This window comes from Pantherophis guttatus, chromosome 4 (assembly GCF_059756535.1).
Source record: "Pantherophis guttatus breed Tessera chromosome 4, ASM5975653v1, whole genome shotgun sequence".
NCBI classification, from domain to species: domain Eukaryota; kingdom Metazoa; phylum Chordata; class Lepidosauria; order Squamata; family Colubridae; genus Pantherophis; species Pantherophis guttatus.
The window spans coordinates 99,790,541-99,814,663 of record NC_142066.1 but is presented as its reverse complement, the minus strand read 5'-3'; the positions used below and the strand labels follow the sequence as shown (position 1 = coordinate 99,814,663).

Below are 24,123 nucleotides of genomic sequence, written 5' to 3'. Positions count from 1 at the left end.
TCTTATTTCATGCTTCTTCCTTCTTAGAGACTTGATATTGATATTGTTTGGAGAGAAGTTTTCTTCTTTAAAGGGGAAAAAAAATCTGCTTGTGTGGCAGGATGGTGTTAAAACTCACAAAGCCAGACAACCAAGCTGTGGGGTGGACTCCCCCATTTATAAACCACATGAACAAGTTTTGAGCTTGCAGATGCAGAGGAATGGCTTTAAAGATCTAACGCAATTTGTATTGGAGGAGATGGCAAGACATGATGAGATTGTGAACCAGAACCTTGAAAAATTTAGACAGGAAATTAAAGAGTTGGTTCAACAAAAGTATGATAAATTCAAGCCACATATGATAAGTTTCTTAGACGCAATGATAAAGATGGATAAAAAGTTTAATTCAGAAATAGAGTCTAATATGAAGGAAGTTGATTATAAGATTCATAATTTGGATAATAAAATACAAAGAATTGAAAATGATTTAACAATGATTCAAGAAAATAGCTCAGAAGTAGAGTCAAAAATAAAGGAAGCTGACTACAAGACTTACAATGCAGATAATATAAAACAAAGGATTGAAAATGAAGTCATAATGATGCAATTCAGAGTTATGGAATTTGCAGTCAGAATTAGAGGAATACAGGAAAATAAAAGAGAAGATTTGAGAAAGATGTCTGCTGAAGTTCTGGCTGGGATTTTAAAGGTTAGTCCTGAAGAGGTATCCTGTAAGATTGATAAAGCCTACAGAGCAAATTCTTGGGTGGCAAAGCAAAGGCAGTTGCCTAGAGATGTGGTGATTTACTTTACCGATAAAGGAATAAGAAATGATATTGTGCAAAAGTCTTTTAACTCCACTCTTGAAATGTATGGAAGGAAGATTTGGATATTTAAAAAGCTGCCGCCCAAGATGTTAAAAGATAGAAAGGATTTTGGATTTTTGGTGACTGAGCTAAAGAAGCAAAACATCCCATTTAGGTGGGATGCTCCAGTTGGAATAATATTGAGATATCAAGGAGAAAGATATCAACTAAATACTGTTGAAAAAGCGGAAGAATTTTATTATAAGGTTCTTAAAATGGATTCAACATCTCCATGTATAATACACGAGGGGAATAAAGAAAAGCAAAATCAACAAGAGATTGAAACCCAGGCTAAGCAGATGGAGGTGGAGGTAATGGAAAACAACAAGTTACAGAGGCCTTTTTGGACGAGCCGCTTTTGGATTCTCCTTCAGAGGTTACAGTTGGATTACCTTTAAATACAAGAGAGGCGGCTTTGGATTCTAATGTGATGTCTTATCAAGTTACAGACCAGCATGGAAATCAATCAGCTGATATACAAGTCCTAGAAAGGCAACCAGGATGGAGATCTAAATCGCAAAAAGTTAAGAAAAGAAGAAGCAGGTTCTACAAAGCTAAAAAATTTTAGACTAAACAACAGTTTAATGCCAGTTACTTAAGAGATGATTAAAGTTGCAGCCCTTTCTGGATCGGGACGCCCTGCGCACGGTCACTCATGCCCTTGTTACTTCCCGGTTGGACTATTGTAATGCTCTCTACATGGGGCTCCCCTTGAAGAGCACTCGGAGGCTCCAACTGGTCCAGAATGCGGCCGCGCGGGTGGTTATGGGTGCAACTCGTTGTGCCCATGTGACACCCCTCCTGCGCGAGCTGCACTGGCTCCCAGTGGTCTTCCGGGTGCGATTCAAGGTGTTGGTTACCACCTTTAAAGCGCTCCATGGCATAGGACCCGGGTACCTCCGAGACCGTCTTCTGCCACCAATAGCCTCCCACTGACCAGTCCGTTCCCACAGAGAGGGTCTCCTCAGGGTGCCATCAGCCAAGTTATGTCGGCTGGCGACGCCCAGGGGGAGGGCCTTCTCTGTGGGAGCCCCAGCCCTGTGGAACGAACTGCCCCCGGAAATTCGTAAGATCTCCGACCTCCGGGTGTTTCGCTGCGCATTGAAGACCCTGTTGTTCCGCCAGGCCGGACTATCAACACAATTGTTTTAAATTGGGGTATTTAAATTTATTGGGGTTTTAAATCTGAGCCACTTTATTTAATTATTTTAAATTTTATATTGTTGTTTTGTCTGTGTTTTTAAATAGGCTGTACACCGCCCTGAGTGCTTCGGGAGAAGGGCAGTATAGAAATAAAATTATTATTATTATTATTATTATTATTATTATTATTATTATTATTATTATTATTATTATTATTATTAAATACATGAAAATATAGCTGAGGCAAAGTATTGGTTTATACTATTTTGAGAAGAATGACAGATCTCTGCAGTGCTGTGCTTTTGGGATGTGGAAGATGGCCTTTAATTGAGTGGATTGGAACTTTCTATTTTGGACTCTTTGACAAATGGATTACGCTTACGCTGAGCTATAAGGCAAGAGAACTATGGGATTGGGGCATGCAGAAGATCTGGTTGTTACCCTAACATGGTGGTTGGAATGAATAATCTAGATAAAAGACATTACAAAAGACACTATATGGAATATAAATATAAAGTCACTCGGGTGGTTTTTTGACATACGAAAACATTTACTATTGATGGGGGCAGATGGTAATTGAAGATACTGAACATACTGTTGGAACTAGAATTTGATGTTACCCTAACATGGGTGATGGAATTAACAATCCAGTTGAAAGACATTACAGAAGATACCATATGGATTACAAGCTTAAAGTCATTTGAGGATCTATATATGGAAATATTTTTTAGTGGTGTGGGCAGAAGAACAAAGATATTGAAAATATTATGTATGGTAGACCTGCAGGAAAGTGGGTGGAGATAGGCTAGCTTACTGATTGTTTAGTTTAGGAAAAGGGATGTTATGTTATATTAATATACGTAAAAGATTTGAATTAAGAGATATATGTATGGGGGAGGAGGAAATGGATAGATTATGAGTTGAAATTGCCAAATTAGGATTTATTATATAATTTTACAGCTGAATGTTGCTTTGAAATGTATAGTATAAGGGGGATATAATAATATTGTTAGAAAGGGTCAGCATATAGGGGGTGGAGTAAAAAGGATGGTAAAGTATTATATAATCTGTTATTAATTTGGGTTTTATTCTGGAGAAGCCACAGGGGGAGGGGAGGGGGAGGGGGGGTTAGGGAGGATGGGGGGGAAAAGGGGGAAAAAATCTGTATTTGAAAAACTTTTTCAATAAAAAAAAATAAACAAAAAATAATCTTTTCTACCGGTGCTTTCTTTTGGGAATCATGCCCTTTCTTAGGGCTAATCCATTACTCAGCTGTCAGGGGCATTAAATGTCCTGTCACAGTTATCCTTCCAGCACCTATTCAATTTTCAACAACAATTCATTTTCCTTCGGTTACACAGCATCTTTTTCTTCAACTTTCCTCATATAACTCAATAACCAAAACATATCATTCTCTAATAGCAAACACCTATGACATTCATTTGTTTCTCTCCAATTCATTATTCTTCTGAGGTTCTCAATCACTTCATAGATCACAAAGGAAGCCACAAAGCATTTATCCTTCCAAAGTGTAGAAGTAATGCCAGAGCAGATATTTCAACAGTGAGAAGAACCAAACATATGAATCTATACACCAATTTCTTTTTTTTATAAAATAAATTTTATTAATTTTTTCAAATTATAATCAACACAAGACAAAAACATTGTTTATACATACAAACAAAAAACCATACATTCCCCTCCCTCCCTCCCCTATTCATAACACTAAACATAAAAAAAAACCCCATACAAACACATCTATCCCAGCAGATATTGTTCCTGCCCTCATTGGTAAATAATTATGCCCACAACACAGAATAAGGTAAATAATCCCCAAATGTAATTTTCATACAATTATTTTTCAATCTAAATAAGTATATCTCTCTTCATATTAACATAGGCCCTCACTTCATCTCAATTCTTTTATTCAACCACCGATACCAACGATCCCAACTTTGAAAAAATTCAGAATCCTCTTTTTCTTTCAACATATACGTCATTCTATCTGCCTCAGCGCACTCTAATACTTTGTTTATAATTTGGGCACTAGCTGGTATCTCTTTTCCTTTCCACTGTTGGGCAAACACTATTCTAGCTGCGACTAAAATATGTAGAGTGAGATACCATTTTTTCTTGCTCAGCCCCTCTGGGCAAATACCTAGTAAATATATCTCAGGTTTCCATTGGAGGTCCACATTAGTAATTTCCTTAATCCAATTCTTAATCCTTCTCCAATACTTCTTCACCATTATACAAGTCCACCATTGGTGGAAATACATACCTCTGGTTTTCCCACATTTTCAACATAACTCTGATGTACCCGGAAACATTTTAGCAATTCTTGCTGGTGAGAGGTGCCACCTATACAACATTTTATATGCATATTCCTTAAAAGACGTTGCCATAGTCATTTTAATATTTCCCCCCCACATTTGTTGCCATTTTTCTAGGGGGATCGAGTACCCCAAATTCCTCCCCCAGCCGGTCTCCCCTGCTGGGAACTATATTATCGAGCTTCACTGCTAGCCTGGATGAAGGATTGGGTGTTATTGAAGAGGAGGTCTTTATTAGATTTAGAAGGACATGATCTACAACACGGCTGGCATGCACTGCTATGGAGAGAGAAAGTTCAACAGTATAAGTATTTCAAGAGACATTATCTAAGGCGAATATTGCTGGAAACCTGGGACATAATTAGAGGAAAATTTTATACCAAGATCCCAACCTTGTTCTCAGCAATAGAAGTGATGACATACCCAACAATTCTTAAACAGGATAATATTTTTAGATATAAAGATCTTGTGGATGCCCAAGGGATATTAAGGTCTAGGGGAGATTTGGTTGATAAAGGAATTAGGCTAGATTGGTGGATCTATGCTACAGTTCAATCTAGTTACAGGAGAGATAGAGATAATTATGGGATATATGTAATGGAACAGAGTTTTGATAAAATATTATTGGGAGAGGGCCATAAATACATAATCAAAATGTATGTACAATTGCTTGAGCGAATGATAGGAGAGTAGGTTCTAAAATACACCAATTTCTTTCATTGATACTTTGTGTATGTATATGTGTGCCTCAGTGGTGGTATTCAAATAATTTAACAATCAGTTCTCTAGGGCTTAGAATGATTGGCCCAAGGTCACCCAGCCCAAGATGGAACTAAAATTCATATTCTTCTGGTTTCTAGCCTGATTTTTTAACCATTATACTAAACTAGTTCTTTTCTTTTCTTTTCTTTTCTTTTCTTTTCTTTTCTTTTCTTTTCTTTTCTTTTCTTTTCTTTTCTTTTCTTTTCCTTTCTTTCTTTCTGTCTTTCTTTCTTTCTTTCTTTCTTTCTTTCTTTCTTTCTTTCTTTCTTTCTTTCTTTCTTTCTTTCTTTCTTTCTTTCTTTTTTCATTAAAAGCCAGGAATATAGAAGTATCAAACTTCCAAGAGCTCTCCTCAAATGCATCTTGCTCCAATTAGGGCTATTACTGAATTAAACAGTCCAGCCCAGGTGTGAATTATATAATCATGATGATGATGATGATGATGATATCCATTCAGTCAAATCCAACTCTTGGTTATTCTATAGTCAGCTCTCCACATCTTCCAATCTTGCACTACTTCTTTGAGTTTTTTTAATGCTCTGTCTAGTGTTAGTTTTGATGGTGTCCAGCCAACGTGTCCTTTAGCAGCCTGGTGTCAGGCTCCAGAACAATAATAAAGGACACAAACAAAACAAACCTGATTTGCTGCTGCTGCCTTTTATTTCTGGTACATACTGACCATTCAAATGAAAATATTGTTAGGGCTATCTGCCTGGACTTCCCATCACCATTTATACATTCACCCATGCATCCAACCCTTGTTACCCAATCCTGAATGGCCAGCCCTCCCATGTGACCCCGAAGTGTTGTGCTAATGTGGGTGCGCTTGGAATTCAGTCTATGCCTTGCCCCTCAGGGTAGGGTTGCCTGGGGACAAGGGCTCAGTTCATGCTTTAGCAATAGCCAGAGCTTGGCATCAACAAAGGGTGCTGTAGAGAAGAAAGAGGGAGGCAGGGAGTGACTCTATCAGCTTCTATTGCTCCACTGGTGATATCATCAGTGCACAACCACTCCCAGCTGTATGGGATGACAGGAAGCCTCGTCACTGTCCATCTCAGTCTCCAGCAGGTCAGTGAAACAGCGTGCAGCCTCCCCTCCTCTGTGGTCATCTCTGATGTTTGTCCATCCCCTGAATGGCAGCTCCAGGCTGGTTGGCACGCCGGAGCTGACATGCGGGCCCTCTACCATGGAGCATCTATCTGTAACAGAAAGACAATAGTGAGACAAAGGTTGAGTCATTGGTCCCCTGGGTTTCTCTGGGTGCTTTCTATGGAATCAGGCAACCAATTTGGGAGCAGCTACATCTTTTTCAGGGATCCAGGTAGCTTCAGCAAGGGGATAGCCCTTTCACAATAGTAGGTATTGGAGTTTTCCCCTGGGCTATCTCGTATCTAGCACTTTCTCCACCTCATAATGCTGCTCACCATCAACTAGTATTGGCAGCGGGGCCATGGTTCTCATCCCCCTGAGTGTGGAGGAGACAGCAGGACATAATAGACTGCAAGAGTATGTCTTCCCTAATAATTTGGGTAGCTGGAGTTGTACGGTCACCAGGTTGATCACCTGGGTCTGAGTTTTTTACTTGGTAAGGGTAGTTTCAGATATTTCAAATATTTAGTAGTTAGAAACACTCGTTGACCAATATAGAAAGAGGTTTGGGGACACCGAGTTTTATCTGCCTGGCGTTTATACCTATCAGCTGCCTGTTTTAACATGTCCGTGGCGCCTTCCCACACCTGTTTTATTTGATTCATCCTGTCTTTTATATTCATATCCTCTGTGTCATATGGTGGACACTCAAGTATAGGTACGAATTCTTTTTCTGTCACTATTTTGAAGAGTGTGAACCCGGTACTATTATGTACTGCATTATTGTAGGCAATTTCTGCAAAAGGGAGGAGGTGAGCCCAGTTGGATTGTTGGTGGTTTATATAACAGCACAAATATCTCTCCACCATTGCATTTGTCCTTTCAACTGCTCCGTTGGTTGCTGGATGGAAAGCTGAGCTGAGCCTCTGTTGGACCCCACCCTTTCTAGGAATTTCCTCCAAAACCTGGTGGTAAACTGTACACCCCTATTGGATGTTATTTTCTGAGGTAGTCCATGAAGACGATACACATGTGTTATGAACATCTTTGCGAGTTTTCTAGCTGATGGCAACCCCAGGCAGGCAATGAAATATTCCTGCTTTGAAAACAAGTCAATGACTGTCCATATCACCATATTGCCCTGATTCTTTGGGAGGTCAACTCCCAACAAATGGCTATTTGTTGCCATGGTTGTGTGGGAGTAGCTACTGTTTGTAACATTCCAGAGGTTTTCCTGGCCTGGCCTTCATGGTTATACATACTTCGCAGCTATGGACATATGCCTCGATATTTTTTCGCATGTTTGGCCACCAAAACTGGTGAATGGAATGTTTTTAGGAAACCAAAGTGACCTGCTGGAATACATTGTGACACTGTTGCAGTACAGTTAGTCTCATTTTTTCTGGAACGTACATTTTTTACCCTTTCTATGCGAACCCCTCCCCCCTTGTCAGTCACGTCTGGTTTCCAAGAAACTAGGGATCAGTTGTGAGGGTTTCTTTAATAGCCTGTGGTAGGTTCTTCTTCAAACACTTAGAATATGTCACCCTGTCGGCAGGCCTATAATGGGTTTTGCTGCCCTCACCAGGATTAACGCCTGGATTACCCCCTCTTTTTCACTATTATATTGTGGCTTACGAGACAAGGCATTGGCTAAGAAATTCTTTCCCCCAGGGATGTACTTTAAGTGGAAATTAAATCTCTTGAAATATAACGTCCAATGAACCTGTTTTGGTGATAATTTATGTGGGGATTGTAGAGCCTCCAGGTTCTTATGATCTGTCCAGACCTCAAAGGGGACACTCCCACCTTCCAAGAGGTGCCTCCATGTCAACAGTGCCCACCATACAGCAAATGCCTCCTTTTCCCAAATGGGCCAATTACGTTCAGTGTCATTCAATTTCTTCAACGTGTATGCACACAGCTGGAGGACCCCCTTCGCAGGAGTCCACTGAAGAGCATACCCTGGACATGGGGTTTTATTTAAATGTTTAGTCCATAACAAGTTGGTCAGAGGGAGCGCTCCCTTAGCAAAGGAGGGGATAAAATGGTGGTAAAAATTAGCAAACCCCCAAAAACTTTGTAATTGTTTCCTAGTTTTAGGGGCTTGCCAATCCAGGACCACCTTGACTTTATTAGGGTCCATTTCCACTCCTTTGGGTGATATCCTAAAGTTTAGGTAATCCAAGGATGATTTGTGAGTTTCACATAGAGGTGTGCGTTCAACAATTTTTAAAGTACTGTTCTCATCAAATGGATATGTTCTTTAATGGAGCAGGTATAGATGTGGATATTGTCTAAAAAGGTGCGCACCCCTTTATACAGGTGTTCATGCAGTACCTCATTGATGAACTGCATGAACACCGCTGGGGCGCCCTGCAACCCAAATGGCATGACACAGAATTGGTAGCTGCCTAGGGGACAATTGAAGGCTGTTTTCCATTCATCCCCAGCCTTGATTAGTAGTTCGAGAACAATAATAAAGGACACAAACAAAACAAATCTGGTTTTCTGCTGCTGCCTTTTATTTCTGGCATGTACTGACCATTCAAATGAAAATATTGTTAGGGCTATCTGCCTGGACTTCCTATCATCATTTATACATTTCACCCATGCATCCAACCCTTGTTACCCAATCTTGAATGGCCAGCCCTCCCATGTGACCTGAAAGTATTGTGCTAATGTGGGTGCGCTTGGAATTCAGTCTATGCCTTGCCCCTCAGGGTAGGGCTGCCTGGGGACAAGGGCTCAGTTCATGCTTTAGCAATAGCTAGAGCTTGGCAGTGACAAAGGGTGCTGTAGAGATGAAAGAGGGAGGCAGGGAACGACTCTATCAGCTTCTATTGCTTCCCTGGTTTATGTCATCACTGCACAACCATCTCCCAGCTGTATGGGATGACAGGAAGCCTCGTTGCTGTCCATCTCGGTCTCCAGTAGGTCAGTGAAACAGCATGCAGCCTCCCCTCCTCTGTGGTCGTCTCTGATGTCCGCCCCCCCTCCCCGAATGGCAGCTCCGGGCTGGTTGGCACACCAGAGCTGACACCTGGTTTCCTTTTCCTTCCTTTTCCAAACATAATAGCATTTTTCAGTGAAATCCTTGCAATGTCGAACTTCAATTTCCAATATGTTTTGTAACTGGCCATTCTGGCAGTTTTAAATGAAAGGTCATGAGTTCTAGTCCCATCTGGGCATGAAGCCAACTGGGTGAGTTTGGCTCAGTCACTTTTTGTCAACCCTAGGAAGGAGGCAATAGAAAACCATTTCTAAAAAATGTTGTTGGGAAAACTTCAGGGACTTGTCCAGACAGTCTCTAAAAATTGGATACAACTGAATGGAAGATTTTAAAAAATTCTCTGAATGGAAGATTAAAAAATGTTCCATTCCCTTCATCTGACTGTCCTATATTTGAATGTTACTAAGGTCACTTACCTTCCTAGCATTTATGAAAGCATACCAATAATCAAAATTTTCCAATATAATTGCACAAACTTTGCTTTCTGTTCGAAAAGCTTAAAATTCTAATCTGATTAAAGAAAAAAAAATAAAACAATAATGCTTTGACATTTCCCAAAGAGAATGACGTTTTAATAATAACAATTTGCTAAGGCACTTGATGATCATCAGCCTAATATCATAAACTGACCTTGTTGTTTGACCTTGTTCTTTTCACTTCAGGGGAGTTTTACCACAACTGCAATAAATTCTCGAACACATTATTAGTTTAATAGAGTTTCACAAGTGTTTCTCTAGTGTTTTATGAACTGTGTTTGTATAGTCCAATCCAAAACCAGAAATTAGGTTTAGAAGAACATACAGCCATAGAATCTCTTCCCAAATTAAATATTTACTGTTTATTAAGTGAATAATTTATTTCTAGATCACTGTCTTTTGAGTTCTAATCACAGCTTCTTACAAAACAAAATGTTGTAAGAAGCTGTGGCCTTCCTGTCTCTTGTGTAACAGGAGAATGATTTAAAAAAAGAGCTGCCCAAAGAATTAAGGATATAGAAACACAAGATGACATAGCTATCCTTAGTAAGGTGGGTAACTTGAAATGGTTGAGCAAATACAAACATACTTTTCAAATAGACAACAATTTGAAATTACAACTGCCAAACATCTAAGGAAGATATTTACGCAAGCGAGATTTGAACAGCTTGACACAATGGTCAGATATTGGAGTTTCCATTCTATACCCTACAATGAATGTCTCTGTATTTGTGGAGCAGCAGAGGTAGAAGACCTGGTTCACATCCTATTTGATTGTTGCCTGTACAAGAGGGTGAGAGACAGGTACCTTGGTCTATATACCAAACGAATGACCCATTGGGATCCCCATATCAAAACAACTTACCTTATGTGTGGCCAGAATCTGAAAATAACATTTAACACAGCACAGTTCTTAAACAAAATGATTCAGTTGAGATGTGTATATGTGGGACTGATTGGGGTAGATTGCAGGAGTAACACTGGAGTATAATTTTATGATATTTTATCTATATCTTAAATTGTTGTATTCTATTCCAATTTCATTTTAGACTATATTTTATTCCAATTTCATTTTAAATTGTATTTTATCCAACTCCATTTTAAATTGCTTTTATCAAATTTTAGTAATAATTTGTTTCTGGAACTTTGCACTTTGATATGGCCCAAGGTCTAATTAGTAAAGACTCATTGTGTTCCAATTTTTATCTTGTGATCAGGTCACATCCCCTATGGTCATTTGCACTGATAATTCAGAGAGAAGACTAGAATATAAACTTTATTACGGTCATTGACCAGCAATGGACATATAATAAATTAAAAATAACACTGACATTAATCGTAAATAATAACATCCCTGTTATGAAAATACATGATCTCAAACTTTTAGGGTCACTCCCTAATTTACATGAGTAAATTAAGTATGTGAGTAAATGTATTTTTCCAAAAATTGTTATAGATAACTCAAAAAAATTGGCACCAGTTGACATCTATAATTCTGTAACCAATTTTTTTCTTGAGGACATTGCAGTGACACAGAATTTTGCCACTGCCCGCAAAGTAGCCAGGTTTGAGTCTTGGAGGAGAAAGCCTACATAAAAGTCATCTGTCCTCCCTGGCAATCTCTCTAGTAAGGGGAGAATATATATTGATCTACATACTCTGTATAACTCATAGTACAATAAAACATGTGAGATATCTTAGACTTCTCCTTTTCCACATATACATACCCGTTCTGCTATTGGTATTCTCTTGTACCTACCCTGGAGAAGTGCTGAGGGGAGAATATTAAATCTGGCTCTGAAGAAAGCTATTCTTTGTTTTGGGAAGATCAGATCATTTAGATATCTTGCTGATTTCCACTCATCCTGCTTGATTCTGTCCCTACTGTGGAGAGGCAACCTATTTAGTTCTTCTTGGAACTTCATGTCCTTCATTCTATCAATTACTACTTGATTTGCTTTATCAAAGCCTAGGAACATTAAGAATACCGATGAGAGCCCATAAGAGCCCAGCTTGTGGTCTATCTCCTGTTTCCAGGGTGAGGGGAAGTTGTCAGTCAACACTAGCAGGGACAGTCCCTCTGGAAAGAAATGAATTTTTAGCCAATAAATGATCATCATCTTCCAGGCTCTTACCTGAATTTGAGGCATACCTGTCTCAATTCTTAGCTGGGCATTTGGAGTTCCTTTGGGTACAGCTAAGATGGCTTGCAGGAATTTGGTTTGTATGGTTTCTAGCAAGTTTTTCTTTGCAAGGATTCCTGTTTGTGCCCCATAAAGTTTTTGGCCTCAAAAACTTTTAAGGCAGCAGGTACTAATTGACCTCCGCCTGTATAAAAGAAGTGTTTAATTGCATTTGATGACCTATTGGCTGCTTGCAATGTCTGCTCCAGGTGTCCCTTCCATGTCCCTTGCGAATGGAAGAGCACCCCAAGGTATCTAAATGTCCTAACCTGTCCCAATCTGTGTCCTTCAATTTTCCAGGAGTATTGTCTGGGTCTTTTAGCAAAAACTAAATTTTTTGATTTATCAAAGTTAAGGACCAACTTGTTCTGCCTACAAAAAGTGTTGCCCTAATTGCTCTCTTCAGTCCTATGGGAGTTTGTGAAATAATAGCAGCATCGTCGGCATATAGGAGAATCAGGATTTTATGTTGTGCTACGTTAGGAGGATGTAGGGTTCTGAAAGAGATCAATCGGGGTTAATATAGAAGTCAAAAAGGGAGAGGGACAGGATGCAGCCCTGCTGTATCCCTTTTTGAACCCTTACTGGGCCGGTTAAAGTCTCTTGAGGATTACAACTCATTTTTAAGGTGGAATTGGCATACAATTTTTGTATGAGGAAAAGGAGGCGTTTATCGATTGTAGTGCATTTTAATTTCTCCCGTAGGGTGTTCCTGGATATTGAATCAAAGGCCTGCTTAAAATCAAGAAAGGCCACATAGAGAGAGGATTTTTTTTTTGTACGTATATTTTTGCACCAGATGGTGAAGTATCAGGATATGATCCACCATAGATTTTCCTTCCCTAAAACTGGCTTGTTCATCTTTGATTATTCCCCCTGAAATTAGCCAATCCTGAAGTTTATAGTTTAGGTGTTTACCATACAATTTACTAATAGCACTCAGAAGACTAATGGGTCTATAGTTGCCTGGATCATTTCTATTACCGTTTTTATAGATTGGTATAATAATTATCCAATCTCTATAATAATCCCCAATCTCTTGGCATACGGCCATTTTATGTATAAATGTAAACAGAGATGCTAAAAGAATAGCAACTGGTATTCTTTTTTATTATTTCTGGGAGGACATTATCAGCACCAGGTGCCTTATTAGCCTTAAGGGTTCCAATCAACCGGGATATCTCTTCTGGTGTAACGGGGCCAATAAGCAGTTTGGTCCAAACTAATTTGGCTCTCCTTAGTTACATAGTCAGGATCTGTATATAACTCTCTAAAATATTCTTCCCAGGCCTGAATCGGTACCTGATTAGTTGGGGGTAAGGGGGATTTCCCCAATCCTCTGGTGATGTACCAAAAAAGGGATGTATTTTTTGTCCTGACTGATGTAATTAATCTCTGCCAAGACTCCTTCAAAGCCGCACTTTTCTTTTCTTTTAGGAGGGTCTTATATTGTGCCTTCAACTGTTTTAAGAAGTGAGGGTGATCCTCAGAAGAGTCATTTTTACTTTTTCTGTACTCCTTATTATATATCCTTTTTAATTGCACACAATCTCTATCAAACCATTTTTTTGTTCTTTAAAACTGGCTTTTTGGAGTGAGCTAGTATTCTGTTAGTGGGAACCGATTTCAAATTTGAAATTAAAGTTTCAAATTCCTCTAAGTATAGTCCTTCAAACTTATTTCTTAGTAGAGATGTATGTAATTCTATGGTTTCTGAAATTAACATCCATTTACTAACTTTCTTTGCATTTTTCTCGGTCCATTTAATTTTTACCTGGGTATTTTGGCTCTTTAATCTGGGTAGGTAGATTGAGCCAGCCCTTAGTAATTTCTGGTGTAATGTAAGAGTAAAGATAAATGAATCGTGATCGCTTTCCAGATGCGAATATACCTCCAACTTCAAGAGGTCGTATGATGTTATCCAGTAATCAACTGTGGATTTTCTTCCTTCTCCCTGATAAGTATAGTCTGCTGGGTAGTCACCCAAGTGGAACCATTCATGATACAAAGGTCCAAGCGTACAGTCATCAGTCTTACACACAGATCTGCCTGATTTGCCTTAGTGTCTTTAAATTGTCTGGGATGCAGGGGTTCTCCTGGTACGTTCTCATCATAATTGATCTTAAATTGATTAAATAATGCTTGTTCATTTGGGCCCATCCTAGCGTTTAAGTCCCCCCAATAATTATTGCTGCTTAGGGTATTTATCTAAACAGCCCAGGATAAAATCTTCTATACCATCCCAAATCTTGTTGATCAAATTATTCTTATTGAGTGGGGGAATGTAGATATTAAAAAACAAAATCTCCACCTGTTTAAATAAGAATAAGGTAGTCTGCAAAGGTGGCAGTGATACATATTTAAATTGCAAGGATGTATTCACTAATGTCACAATGCCCCCTTTAGCTCTCCCACCCATCTTACTTGGGACAGCTGGGATAGAGTTAATCCAATAACCATCTAACTGTATCTCTGCGAAGGCCCAGGTTTCCTGTAAGAAGAGAATGCCAAATTGTGATATAAAAATTTGATATAAAAAAAAGTTGGTCTTTTGATGGAACAGTCCAACCCGCTATATTTCAGGTTATGATGGAGAGGGGATCCTCTTTTGCACGTCATCAGGAAATTTTATTTATACAAAGGGAAGTTGTATGGTTGTTGCAATGGCTTGAGGTGTCATCCACACAAAATTGGCCTTCTCTAAAAAGAGGGGTGCCCCATCGAAATTCTGTGTCAACTCCTGGTAAAATTGTTCAGGATAAAAGGATTTAGCACCAGCTAACAAGGCTTGCCATTCCGATGCCTCTTCTCTAGGTGTAGAGCAGGAGGTTATTCAGTCATGCTCCATTCAGCTTTGAGCTGATGACACTGACGTAGGCCCTCTCTCAATTTCTTGATATGGTGCTAAAGGTATCATAGGATAATCACATAAGGATGCTAACATCTCCTTCTCTACTGGGGCTTCTAATGGCCCCTGTATGTCTTGGCTTCTGTTTTCCATGCTCTCATATTCATGCAAACCCTTGCACCCTGGGGGAAAAGTAAGAGGCTCAATTATAGGGGAAACCAGATCAATAAGCAGTTCAGCTATGTTGATTATGTCTAATAAGGATTTCTTTCAATTTTATAACTTGAATAGTATGTTATCTTGTTCTTTCCTTGGGAGAGCACCAAAAGCATTAATGAGACTGGTTTCTGTGCTGTTAAGTACATCTTCGCTGGACAAGGCTGGCTTACTCCCACTTTCTTCCTCTCTCTTTTCCCAGGTTGAAAATGCAGAAGAGACAGCAACTTTGGAAGCTCGCATGTTAACAATTGAGGGTTTAACCTCAAACTCTGATGGGAAAGATTTGAAAGGAGGCTAGATGTGCCTTCATCTTGAATAGCATCAGTGGTAGGGTGGGTTGCTTGAAAGATAGAACTATCCGCTTCCAATTTGGGGCCTCAGGAAGCCATTCCGCAGCACGGAAATCAATCTGCCCCCAGTGACAGTGAAGAAGCTGGCTTAGTTCAGCTAAGTATAGCACTCTTGGTAATCCAGCATCAGGATTAATTCTGTTCATATGGATTCTAAGCGCAACCTGATGTGTTTGTAGTGAGCGATGTGATTGCTGTAATTGTGGGGGAGATGCTTCACCGTCTTCCAATGAAACTGCTCTATTAATACCTCCTCTTCTTGATACCTTGTCTGGAGAAGGACTGTTTTTCTGAGTGGGCTTCCACTTTTTGGCAGGCTCTTTAATTGTTTCCCTGGGTATTTGCTCTTTTTCCACTTCCTTATCCTGAGTATGGGATTTACCCAAGACTTTAGTGGGGGTGCCTATAGCCTGATGTTGTGCTTGCAGAAAAACAGCTATATCTTTTTTCAGTATCTCTACATCATGTTGGATGGTTATTAGTTACTCAAATTAGTTACTCAAAATGACGAGGAATAGTCTTGAGAATGTTATCTGGGAGGAGTTTGACGCTGTGACTCCCGATGATGTCAACAGGATTTTGGGGAGACTTAGTGCGGCCACATGTTTACTGGACCCGTGTCCCTCCTGGTTGGTACTGGCTTCCCGGGAGGTTACACGAGGCTGGCTCCAGGGTGTTATCAACGCTTCGTTGAGTGAGGGTTACTTCCCTGCTGCCTTGAAAGAGGCGGTGGTGAGGCCTCTCCTCAAGAAGCCGTCCCTGGATCCGGCAATATTGGCCAACTACCGTCCTGTCTCCAACCTTCGCTTCATGGCGAAGGTTGTGGAGAGTGTGGTCGCGTGACAGTTCCCACAATTCCTGGAGGCAACATCTTATCTAGATCCGTTCCAGTCAGGTTTCAGGTCTGGGCACAGCACGGAAACGGCATTGGTCGCATTGGTTGATGATCTCTGGAGGGCTCAGGACAGGGGTTGCTCCTCTGTTCTGGTCCTGTTAGATCTCTCAGCGGCTTTTGATACCATCAACCATGGTATCATGCTGCACCAGCTGAAAGAGTTGGAGGTGGGAGGCACCGTGTTGCGGTGGTTCTCCTCCTTTCTCTCCGACCGGTCGCAGTTTGTGTTGGCAGGGGGGCAGAGGTCGACCTCGAGGCCTCTCATCTGTGGAGTGCCGCAGGGATCGGTCCTCTCGCCCCTTCTGTTCAACATTTATGTAAAGCCACTGGGCGAGATCATCCGTGGCTTCGGGGTGAGATACCACCAGTACGCTGATGACACCCAGCTGTACATCTCCACCCCAGGCCACCCCAATGATGCCCTTGAAGTGATGTCCCAGTGCCTGGAGGCTGTGCGGATCTGGATGGGGAGGAACAGGCTCAAGCTCAACCCTTCCAAGACTGAGTGGCTGTGGCTCCCGGCATCCCGATATAGTCAGTTGACTCCATCACTGACTATTGGGGGAGAGTCTTTGGCCCCCACAGAAAGGGCTCGCAATCTGGGAGTCCTCCTGGATATGCAGCTGTCCTTGGAGGAACATCTGACAGCTGTAACCAGGGGGACCTTTTGTCAGGTTCGCCTGATTCGCCAGTTGCGGCCCTTTCTTTTTTTTTTTATTGAAAAAGTTTTAAAACAAACACAATTTCCCCACAACCCCCCTCCCAACCCCCCCTCCCCCCCGACTTCCCAGAGCAGAACACAAGGTATTTCTATTGACCTTTAACAATAAACTAAATTGCATAACCAATCATTAAACTAACACCCCCTAAAAAAAATTCTTAACCCCCCATATATAAAATCCTATTTCTTAAACATAATACTTCTAATATCACTTATATAACGCTTATACAAATAAAAGAGATCATTCATAAGCTATTTGATATTTTTTGGTCTGATACTTATTTTGTATATAATCAATCCATCTTCTCCAGTCCTGTATATACCTTTCTTGTGTGTGATCCTTCAGATACGCTGAAATTTTAGCCATTTCAGCTAAATTAGTTACTTTCAATATCCAATCATCAATAGTAGGCAAAAAGTTCTTCTTCCAGTGTTGTGCTACCAACAATCTTGCTGCTGTTATCAAGTTCAAAATCAATTTAGTCTCTGCAACTGTACAGTCCGTAGTTATACCCAGTAAGAACAACTGTGGAGTAAATTTCAGTCTCTTTTTAAGAATATTCTGCATCACCCACCAAATCTTTATCCAAAATGCTTTGATTTTTCTACAAGTCCACCATATATGATAATAAGTTGCATCATCACAGTCACATCTCCAACATTTAGCTTGCACATTAGAATACATACCTGATAATTTTTTAGGATCTAAATGCCATCTATAAAACATTTTATAAAAATTTTCTCTTAAATTTTGTGCTTGTGTAAATTTCACATTTCTAATCCAAATCTTTTCCCAAGTCTCCATCATTACTGGCTCTTGAAAATTTTGTGCCCATTTAATCATACAGTCTTTAACCAATTCCGTCTCAGAATCTATTTCCAATAAAACATTATACAACCTTTTAATATGCATTTGTTTTTGATCTCTAATTTATTTTACCAAATTCTCCTCATTTTGCACAAAGCCAGTTTTTTGATCTTCCTTCCATCTAGCTTGAAGTTGACCATACTGAAACCATGTATAAATTATACCTTCTTCTCTCAGTATATCTAAAGATTTCAAATACATTAACCCCCTTTCCATAATAAGAAGCTCTTTATAGGTAATCACCTCCTGTTTTTGTTCTATACTTATATTTTCTATTGCATGTCTAGGATTTGCCCATAAAGGTATCTTATAATTTAACTTATATTGATATTTTTTCCAAACCCTTAACAAAGCATTTCTTAATATATGAACCTTAAATACTTTATCCACTTTTTTGTCATATAACAAATAGACATGCCATCCATATAACAAATCATAACCTTCTAAATTCAAAATTCTCCCCTCAGTTAAATTAAACCAATCACTAATTTGTGATAAAACCGCTGCTTCATAATATAATCTTAAATTAGGCATTTTGAGACCCCCTCTTTCACGTGTATCTTGTATAATTTTCATTTTTATTCTGGGTTTTTTCCCAGCCCAAATAAAAGTATTAACACCTTTCTGCCATTCTCTCAGATTTTCATCTTTCTTAAGCACAGGTATCATTTGGAACAAAAATAAAAATCTAGGTAAGACATTCATTTTAATTGCTGCAATTCTTCCCAATAAAGACAACTGTAATTTTTTCCAATTTTCCATATCCTTCTGTACCTTCTGCCAAAGAACCTCATAATTGTTTTTGTATAATTTTGTATTTGAAGCTGCTATGTATACCCCTAGATATTTAACCTTTTTAACTATTTCAAAATCTGTTAATCTTGCTAGTTTATCTCTTTCAAGTATAGTCATATTTTTAACTATCATCTTTGTCTTATGTGAGTTAACTTTAAATCCTGATACTTTCCCGTATTGATCAATTATATCCAATATATATGGAGCTGACTCTATAGGTTGGGATAAGGTAATAACCAAGTCATCTGCAAATGCTCTTAATCTATAATCTTGTTGTCTAATTACAATACCCTTCAATTTTTCTGAATCACGTATCTTGTTCAATAGTACCTCCAAAGTCAAAATAAATAGTAGTGGGGACAGAGGACACCCCTGCCTTGTTCCTTTCTCAATTTTAAAAGCCTCTGTTAAACCTCCATTAACTATAATTTGTGCTGTTTGCTGCTGATATATCGCTCTAATTGATTGTGTGAAATATTCCCCAAAGTGCATTTTCTCTATTATTTTAAACAAAAATTGCCAGTTCAAACGATCAAATGCCTTCTCTGCATCCAAAAATATAAACGCTGCAGGGACTTGATTATTTTTTTCCAAATATTCCAGTAAGTTTACAATTTGTCTAACATTATATCTCATTTGTCTCCCTTTTATAAACCCTGATGGATCATTATGAATTATTTGTTGCATAACTGGCATTAATCTATTAGCTAATATCTTAGCAAAAATCTTATAATCAGTATTCAGAAGTGAAATTGGCCTGAAATTCTCAGGTTTAATGGAATTTTGGTCCTCCTTTGGAATTAGTGAGACAAAGGCTGTTTTCCAAGAAGGTGGTACTCCTCCTCCTACTTGTATTTTATTAAATAAAATTTTGAGTGGTTCTAACATTTCAGATTGTAAATGTTTATAATAGACAACTGTTAGTCCATCTGTTCCCGGAGCCTTACCTATTTTTAATTGTTTAATTGCCCCAACAATTTCCTCGGAAGTTATTGGCTGGTTCAATCTCTCTCTCTGTTCCAGCGTTAATTCAGGAATCTCCATCTTTAAATATCTATCAATATCAACATCTTGAATTGCATCTTTAGCATATAACTTTGTATAGAACTCCAAAAAAGCCTTTTTTATTAAATTCTGTTGATAAATCTCTTTACCTCTAAATTCTATCTTGTCTATAACACGTGATTTTTGTTTTTTCTTCATCGTGTAAGCCAACCATCTCCCAGGTTTATTAGCATTACAAAATGTATTATGTCTGGCATATTGTATGCTGGTTGCTACTTGCCCAGCCATTAACATATTAAATTGCTCTCTTAAAATATTAATCATATCTTTTGCCTTTTTATCTCCCGGGTTAATTATAAGCAATTGTTCTTTCTTTTTAATTTCCTCCTCTATCTCTTTCCGTCAGTTTTGTTGTTTTAGTCTATATTTATTATTCAAAAAAATTAATGCTCCTCTCATATATGCCTTACACGCATCCCATACCATCTCCATCGAAGTTCCTTTATTCATATTGTTAACAAAAAATTCTTTCATTTGTTTTTTAAGCTCACAGAAGTTATCTTCATATCTAAATAAATTCTCATTTAACCTCCAAGACCTCCTTTCCCCTCTTTCCTGCTCTAGTTCCACCCAAACCGGGCTGTGATCAGTTAAAGTTCTTGGACATATCTTCGTACTCTTCACCCTAGAAAAAAGATCATTTGTAGTTAATATAAAATCAATCCTAGAAAAAGATTGATGCCTATCTGAAAAAAAAGTAAAATCACTCTCCAATACGTTCCTTTCTCTCCAAATGTTTCTGAGCTCCATATCCTCCAAAATATCAAAAAAAAAGATTTAGGCAACTTAGCACGCATGGAAATCTTGGAAAGACTTTTTTTATCTTTCTGGGTATTTATTACCCCATTCCAATCACCCATTAGAAGTAAAGATCTATAATCCCATTGTAATATTTTGGTATGTAAAAGTTTATAAAATTTATCTTGTTGTTGATTAGGTGCGTATACTCCAATTACAAGCAGCTTCCCATTCTGTGTTGTTAATTCGATTGCAACCTTGAGTGTCAGCCTCAATTAAATTGGCCACTAAGCCTCTTTTAACGTATATAACTAGGCCATTTTTCTTTTCTGGTGCTGATGCCACAAAATGTGTACCTAATTTCGAATTTATCAAATACTTTTGATCTGAGGATTTAATATGCGTTTCTTGCAAACAAATGACATCGTTCTGAAATTGCTTCAAATAGTAAAATATTTTCTTTCTTTTTTGTGGAGAATTTAAACCGTTGACATTCCAAGATAAAAATTTATTTGCCATCTCTGGGCGCTCCAAGCTTTGAGAGCATCAGCTGAACCTCCTCCGCCATTTTAGACTTTGGCCTAGCTCCTCCCACTGCTTGTGTTTTTTGGACTTGTTGGGTTGAATCTTGAGGCTGTTGTGCCAGATGTTGTTTGTAAGTAGCTCTTGTCAATCATTGATCTTTTGGCAGCTGTATCATCGTTAATGACTCAAGGGTTGGTGGTGGATCCCCACTCAACAGTAGATCTTCTTCCAAATTGGCTCCTCCAGCTAGTGCTTGAGCGTAAGTTTGTGGTTGCCCTCCATCTTTCTCTTGTTGTATAATTTCCAATTGCTTTCTAGCACCCCCTGGTGAGGGTGGCCTTCCAGCCTTTAAAACATTGGCATAAAAATCTTTTGCCTTTCCAACTGTGTTTAAGTGATGTCTTTGCCCAGCGTATGTCACTATTATCCCAAATGGGACATCCCATTTGTACTGGAGCTGCTGGTTTCTTAGTTCATTCACCAAAAAACCAAACTGCTTTCTGTCTCTTAACATTTTAGGAGGAAGCTCTTTCAGGACCACCAGCTCTTGTCCATCCACTTTAATCTTGTTTCTGTAAGAAGCTTGCAGAATGTCATTTCTAACTCTCCTTGTTGTGAAATAAATCACCACATCTCTTGGTAGCTGCTTTTGTTTTGCCAGCCAGGAATTGACCCTGTAAATTTTGTCCATTTGAATTGCCATATCTTCTGGCCTTTCTGAGATCAACTCTGCTAAAGCATTGGAACAAACATCTTTTAAATTTTCACCACTCTTTTCTTTCAAACCTCTCAGCCTCAGGGCAAATTCCATTGATCTGTATTGTAACATAACCATTTCGTCATCCACTTTCTCTGTTTGTATCATAACCTCTCCTACTTTAGTTGCAAGCTCCAAGTTAGCATCATCAATTTCCCGTACTCTCTCCTCAATCTTTAACATATAAATAGCCAGTCCTGAAACTGCAAAAACAATGTCATCTCTTATTTCATCATGTTTTTCCTCCACCACACTTTTAATTTTCTTTAACTCCTCTGAAAATTCTTTCATCATTTCTGTCTGATTGTTCAGGGCACCCATTATAAATTCTTTAAGGTCTTGTGACTGTGTATCAGCCGGAAGTTGTTGTTTTTGAGTCACTACAGGGGAACCTCCTCCCCCTTTAGAAGTTGGTGGCTTTAGTTGTTTAGCAGCCATTTTATTTTTAAAAAGAGTTTTTTCCTTTTGCAGCCACAGAATCTTATAAACAGTCTTACAAAGTATGTTTCAAAGTTTTTCCAAAATAAACAATCCTCTCTTCAAGCTATACTCAATCCCCAGCAGTTTACTCTTCAGGCAGAGGGCTCTTAACAAGCAGTTTCCCTTTAACTTTCACTTTCCCTTCCGCCCATAACAAAGGCTTCCTCTCCAGCCTCCAGCTCAAGAGAGCTCCGTTTGCAACAATGTATTTACGGAGTTAAGTTCTGTTTCTTTTAGAAAGCTTGCACTCTTGCTTCCGCTCTGTCTGCCTTGTTAGAAATCATTAGAACTCACTGTTTGCCGGCAGAATTGGACGCAGACGTCTTGCTCTGATTAATAGAGGCACCAGCGATCCGGAGCAATGGGAGGGGTGAACTGGGGAGCTCTCACCCTCCGAGACCCTGGAATTAATCCAGTGACTTTCGGGGAGCTCTACCCACCCCCTCCGACTCTCCTCTCCTTCTTTGCCTGAAGGAGAGTTTTTTCAAACTGCCGGACAGCTGTTTAGCGCTGTCAGGGCGGTTTTTACAGATCGGGTGGCTGGCGGTCTATGGAGACCGTCCTCGTCGTCCGCGGAGCCACCGGAAGTCCAGTTGCGGCCCTTTCTTGATCGGGATTCCCTGTGCACAGTCACTCATGCCCTCGTCACCTCTCGCCTTGACTACTCTCTCTACATGGGGCTCCCCTTGAAGAGCACCCGGAGGCTCCAACTGGTCCAGAATGCAACAGTGACGGGAGCAGCATGGCGCTCCCATGTAACACCGCTCCTGTGTGAGCTGCACTGGCTCCCAGTGGTCTTCCGGGTGCGCTTCAAGGTGCTGGTTATCACCTTTAAAGCGCTCCATGGCATCAGGCCTAGCTATCTTCGAGACCGCCTGCTGCTACCGACGACCTCCCATCGTCCCGTGCGCTCCCACAGAGAGGGCCTCCTCAGGGTGCCATCAGCCAATCAATATAGGCTGGTGACCCTCAGGGGGAGGGCCTTCTCTGTGGGGGCACCTACCCTCTGGAATCAGTTGCCCCCAGAGATAAGGAGAATCCAAGACCTTAGTGCCTTCTGCCGTGCCCTTAAAACCCACTTTTTCCAGCAAGCCGGGCTGGTTTAAGAAGAAATTTTAAATGTTTTAATTGGTTTGTATTTTTAATTTTGGGCCAAATTTATATATATTTTAATTGTTTTTTAATATTTGTATTTTATGTTTTTTAATTCTGGCTGTACACCGCCCTGAGTCCTCAGGGAGAAGGGCAGTATATAAATTTTAATATATATATATATATTGAAACAACCATTTGTGCTGTAAGAAGGCATTGCTTTGCCATAAACTTTGTTGTATTCTCCCACAGTAAGCTCTCCACACTCTGAATTAGTGTGTTATTAAACTTTTTAGACTTTATCTTGGTCTCCGTACAGGTTGTAGCTGGACTTGTTGTTTGTGAAAACAGCTGGCTGTCATTTTGCTCCCCTCCCCCCAGATTGGGAAAGTCTAGTATCTGCTGTTTTGTCAAATCTCTTTGCAGGTCGCATTCTAACCTCTCCAGGTTGTTGGAAATGGAGGGGGGATATTTTTACTTACAAATCTCTTGTCAGCAAAGTGCTTGTCGATTTTTGGTTGTTTTGCATTCTTCATTGGTGGGAGAGATCCAGGGCTGGTGCCATGGTGCTTCTTTCTTTTCCCCATGCCTTATTAGTCCTCAGCAGCCAAAACTTTGTCTGTATTGTGGTCTATGCTGTTATCATCTCTGAAAAATATTATTTAAATAAAAAGACTCTAATGGTATACTAAAAATTGATAAAATAAAAATAAAACCAAGAGGAGCTGCTGCAAACATGCTCCAGCAGCAGCAGCAGTCCTGCCTCTCATTCAGAGAGAAGAATTCTTTTGTCTAAAATCTCAGTACAAAGAACTCACTTTCTTTAAGAAATAAACACTTATATTATGTATTTTATATAATGAAAAATTGGAGTTTTCAACCTTGTCACAGTTTTTTTTCTTCTGTCCTATTTTTCCATTTGTTAG

At 39.5% G+C, this 24,123-nt stretch overlaps 1 long non-coding RNA gene across 1 annotated transcript; it reads right to left on the bottom strand.

Moving 5' to 3' along the window:
* Window positions 1–5,310: 5,310 nt before the first annotated feature.
* LOC148114260 (uncharacterized) lies at window positions 5,311–23,921 on the bottom strand. The gene is made up of 2 exons (XR_015733947.1): window positions 23,680–23,921; window positions 5,311–6,282 (listed from the first exon to the last, which is right to left on the bottom strand). It is a non-coding gene; the product is annotated as an uncharacterized LOC148114260 (long non-coding RNA).
* Between the last annotated feature and the right edge of the window lie 202 nt (window positions 23,922–24,123).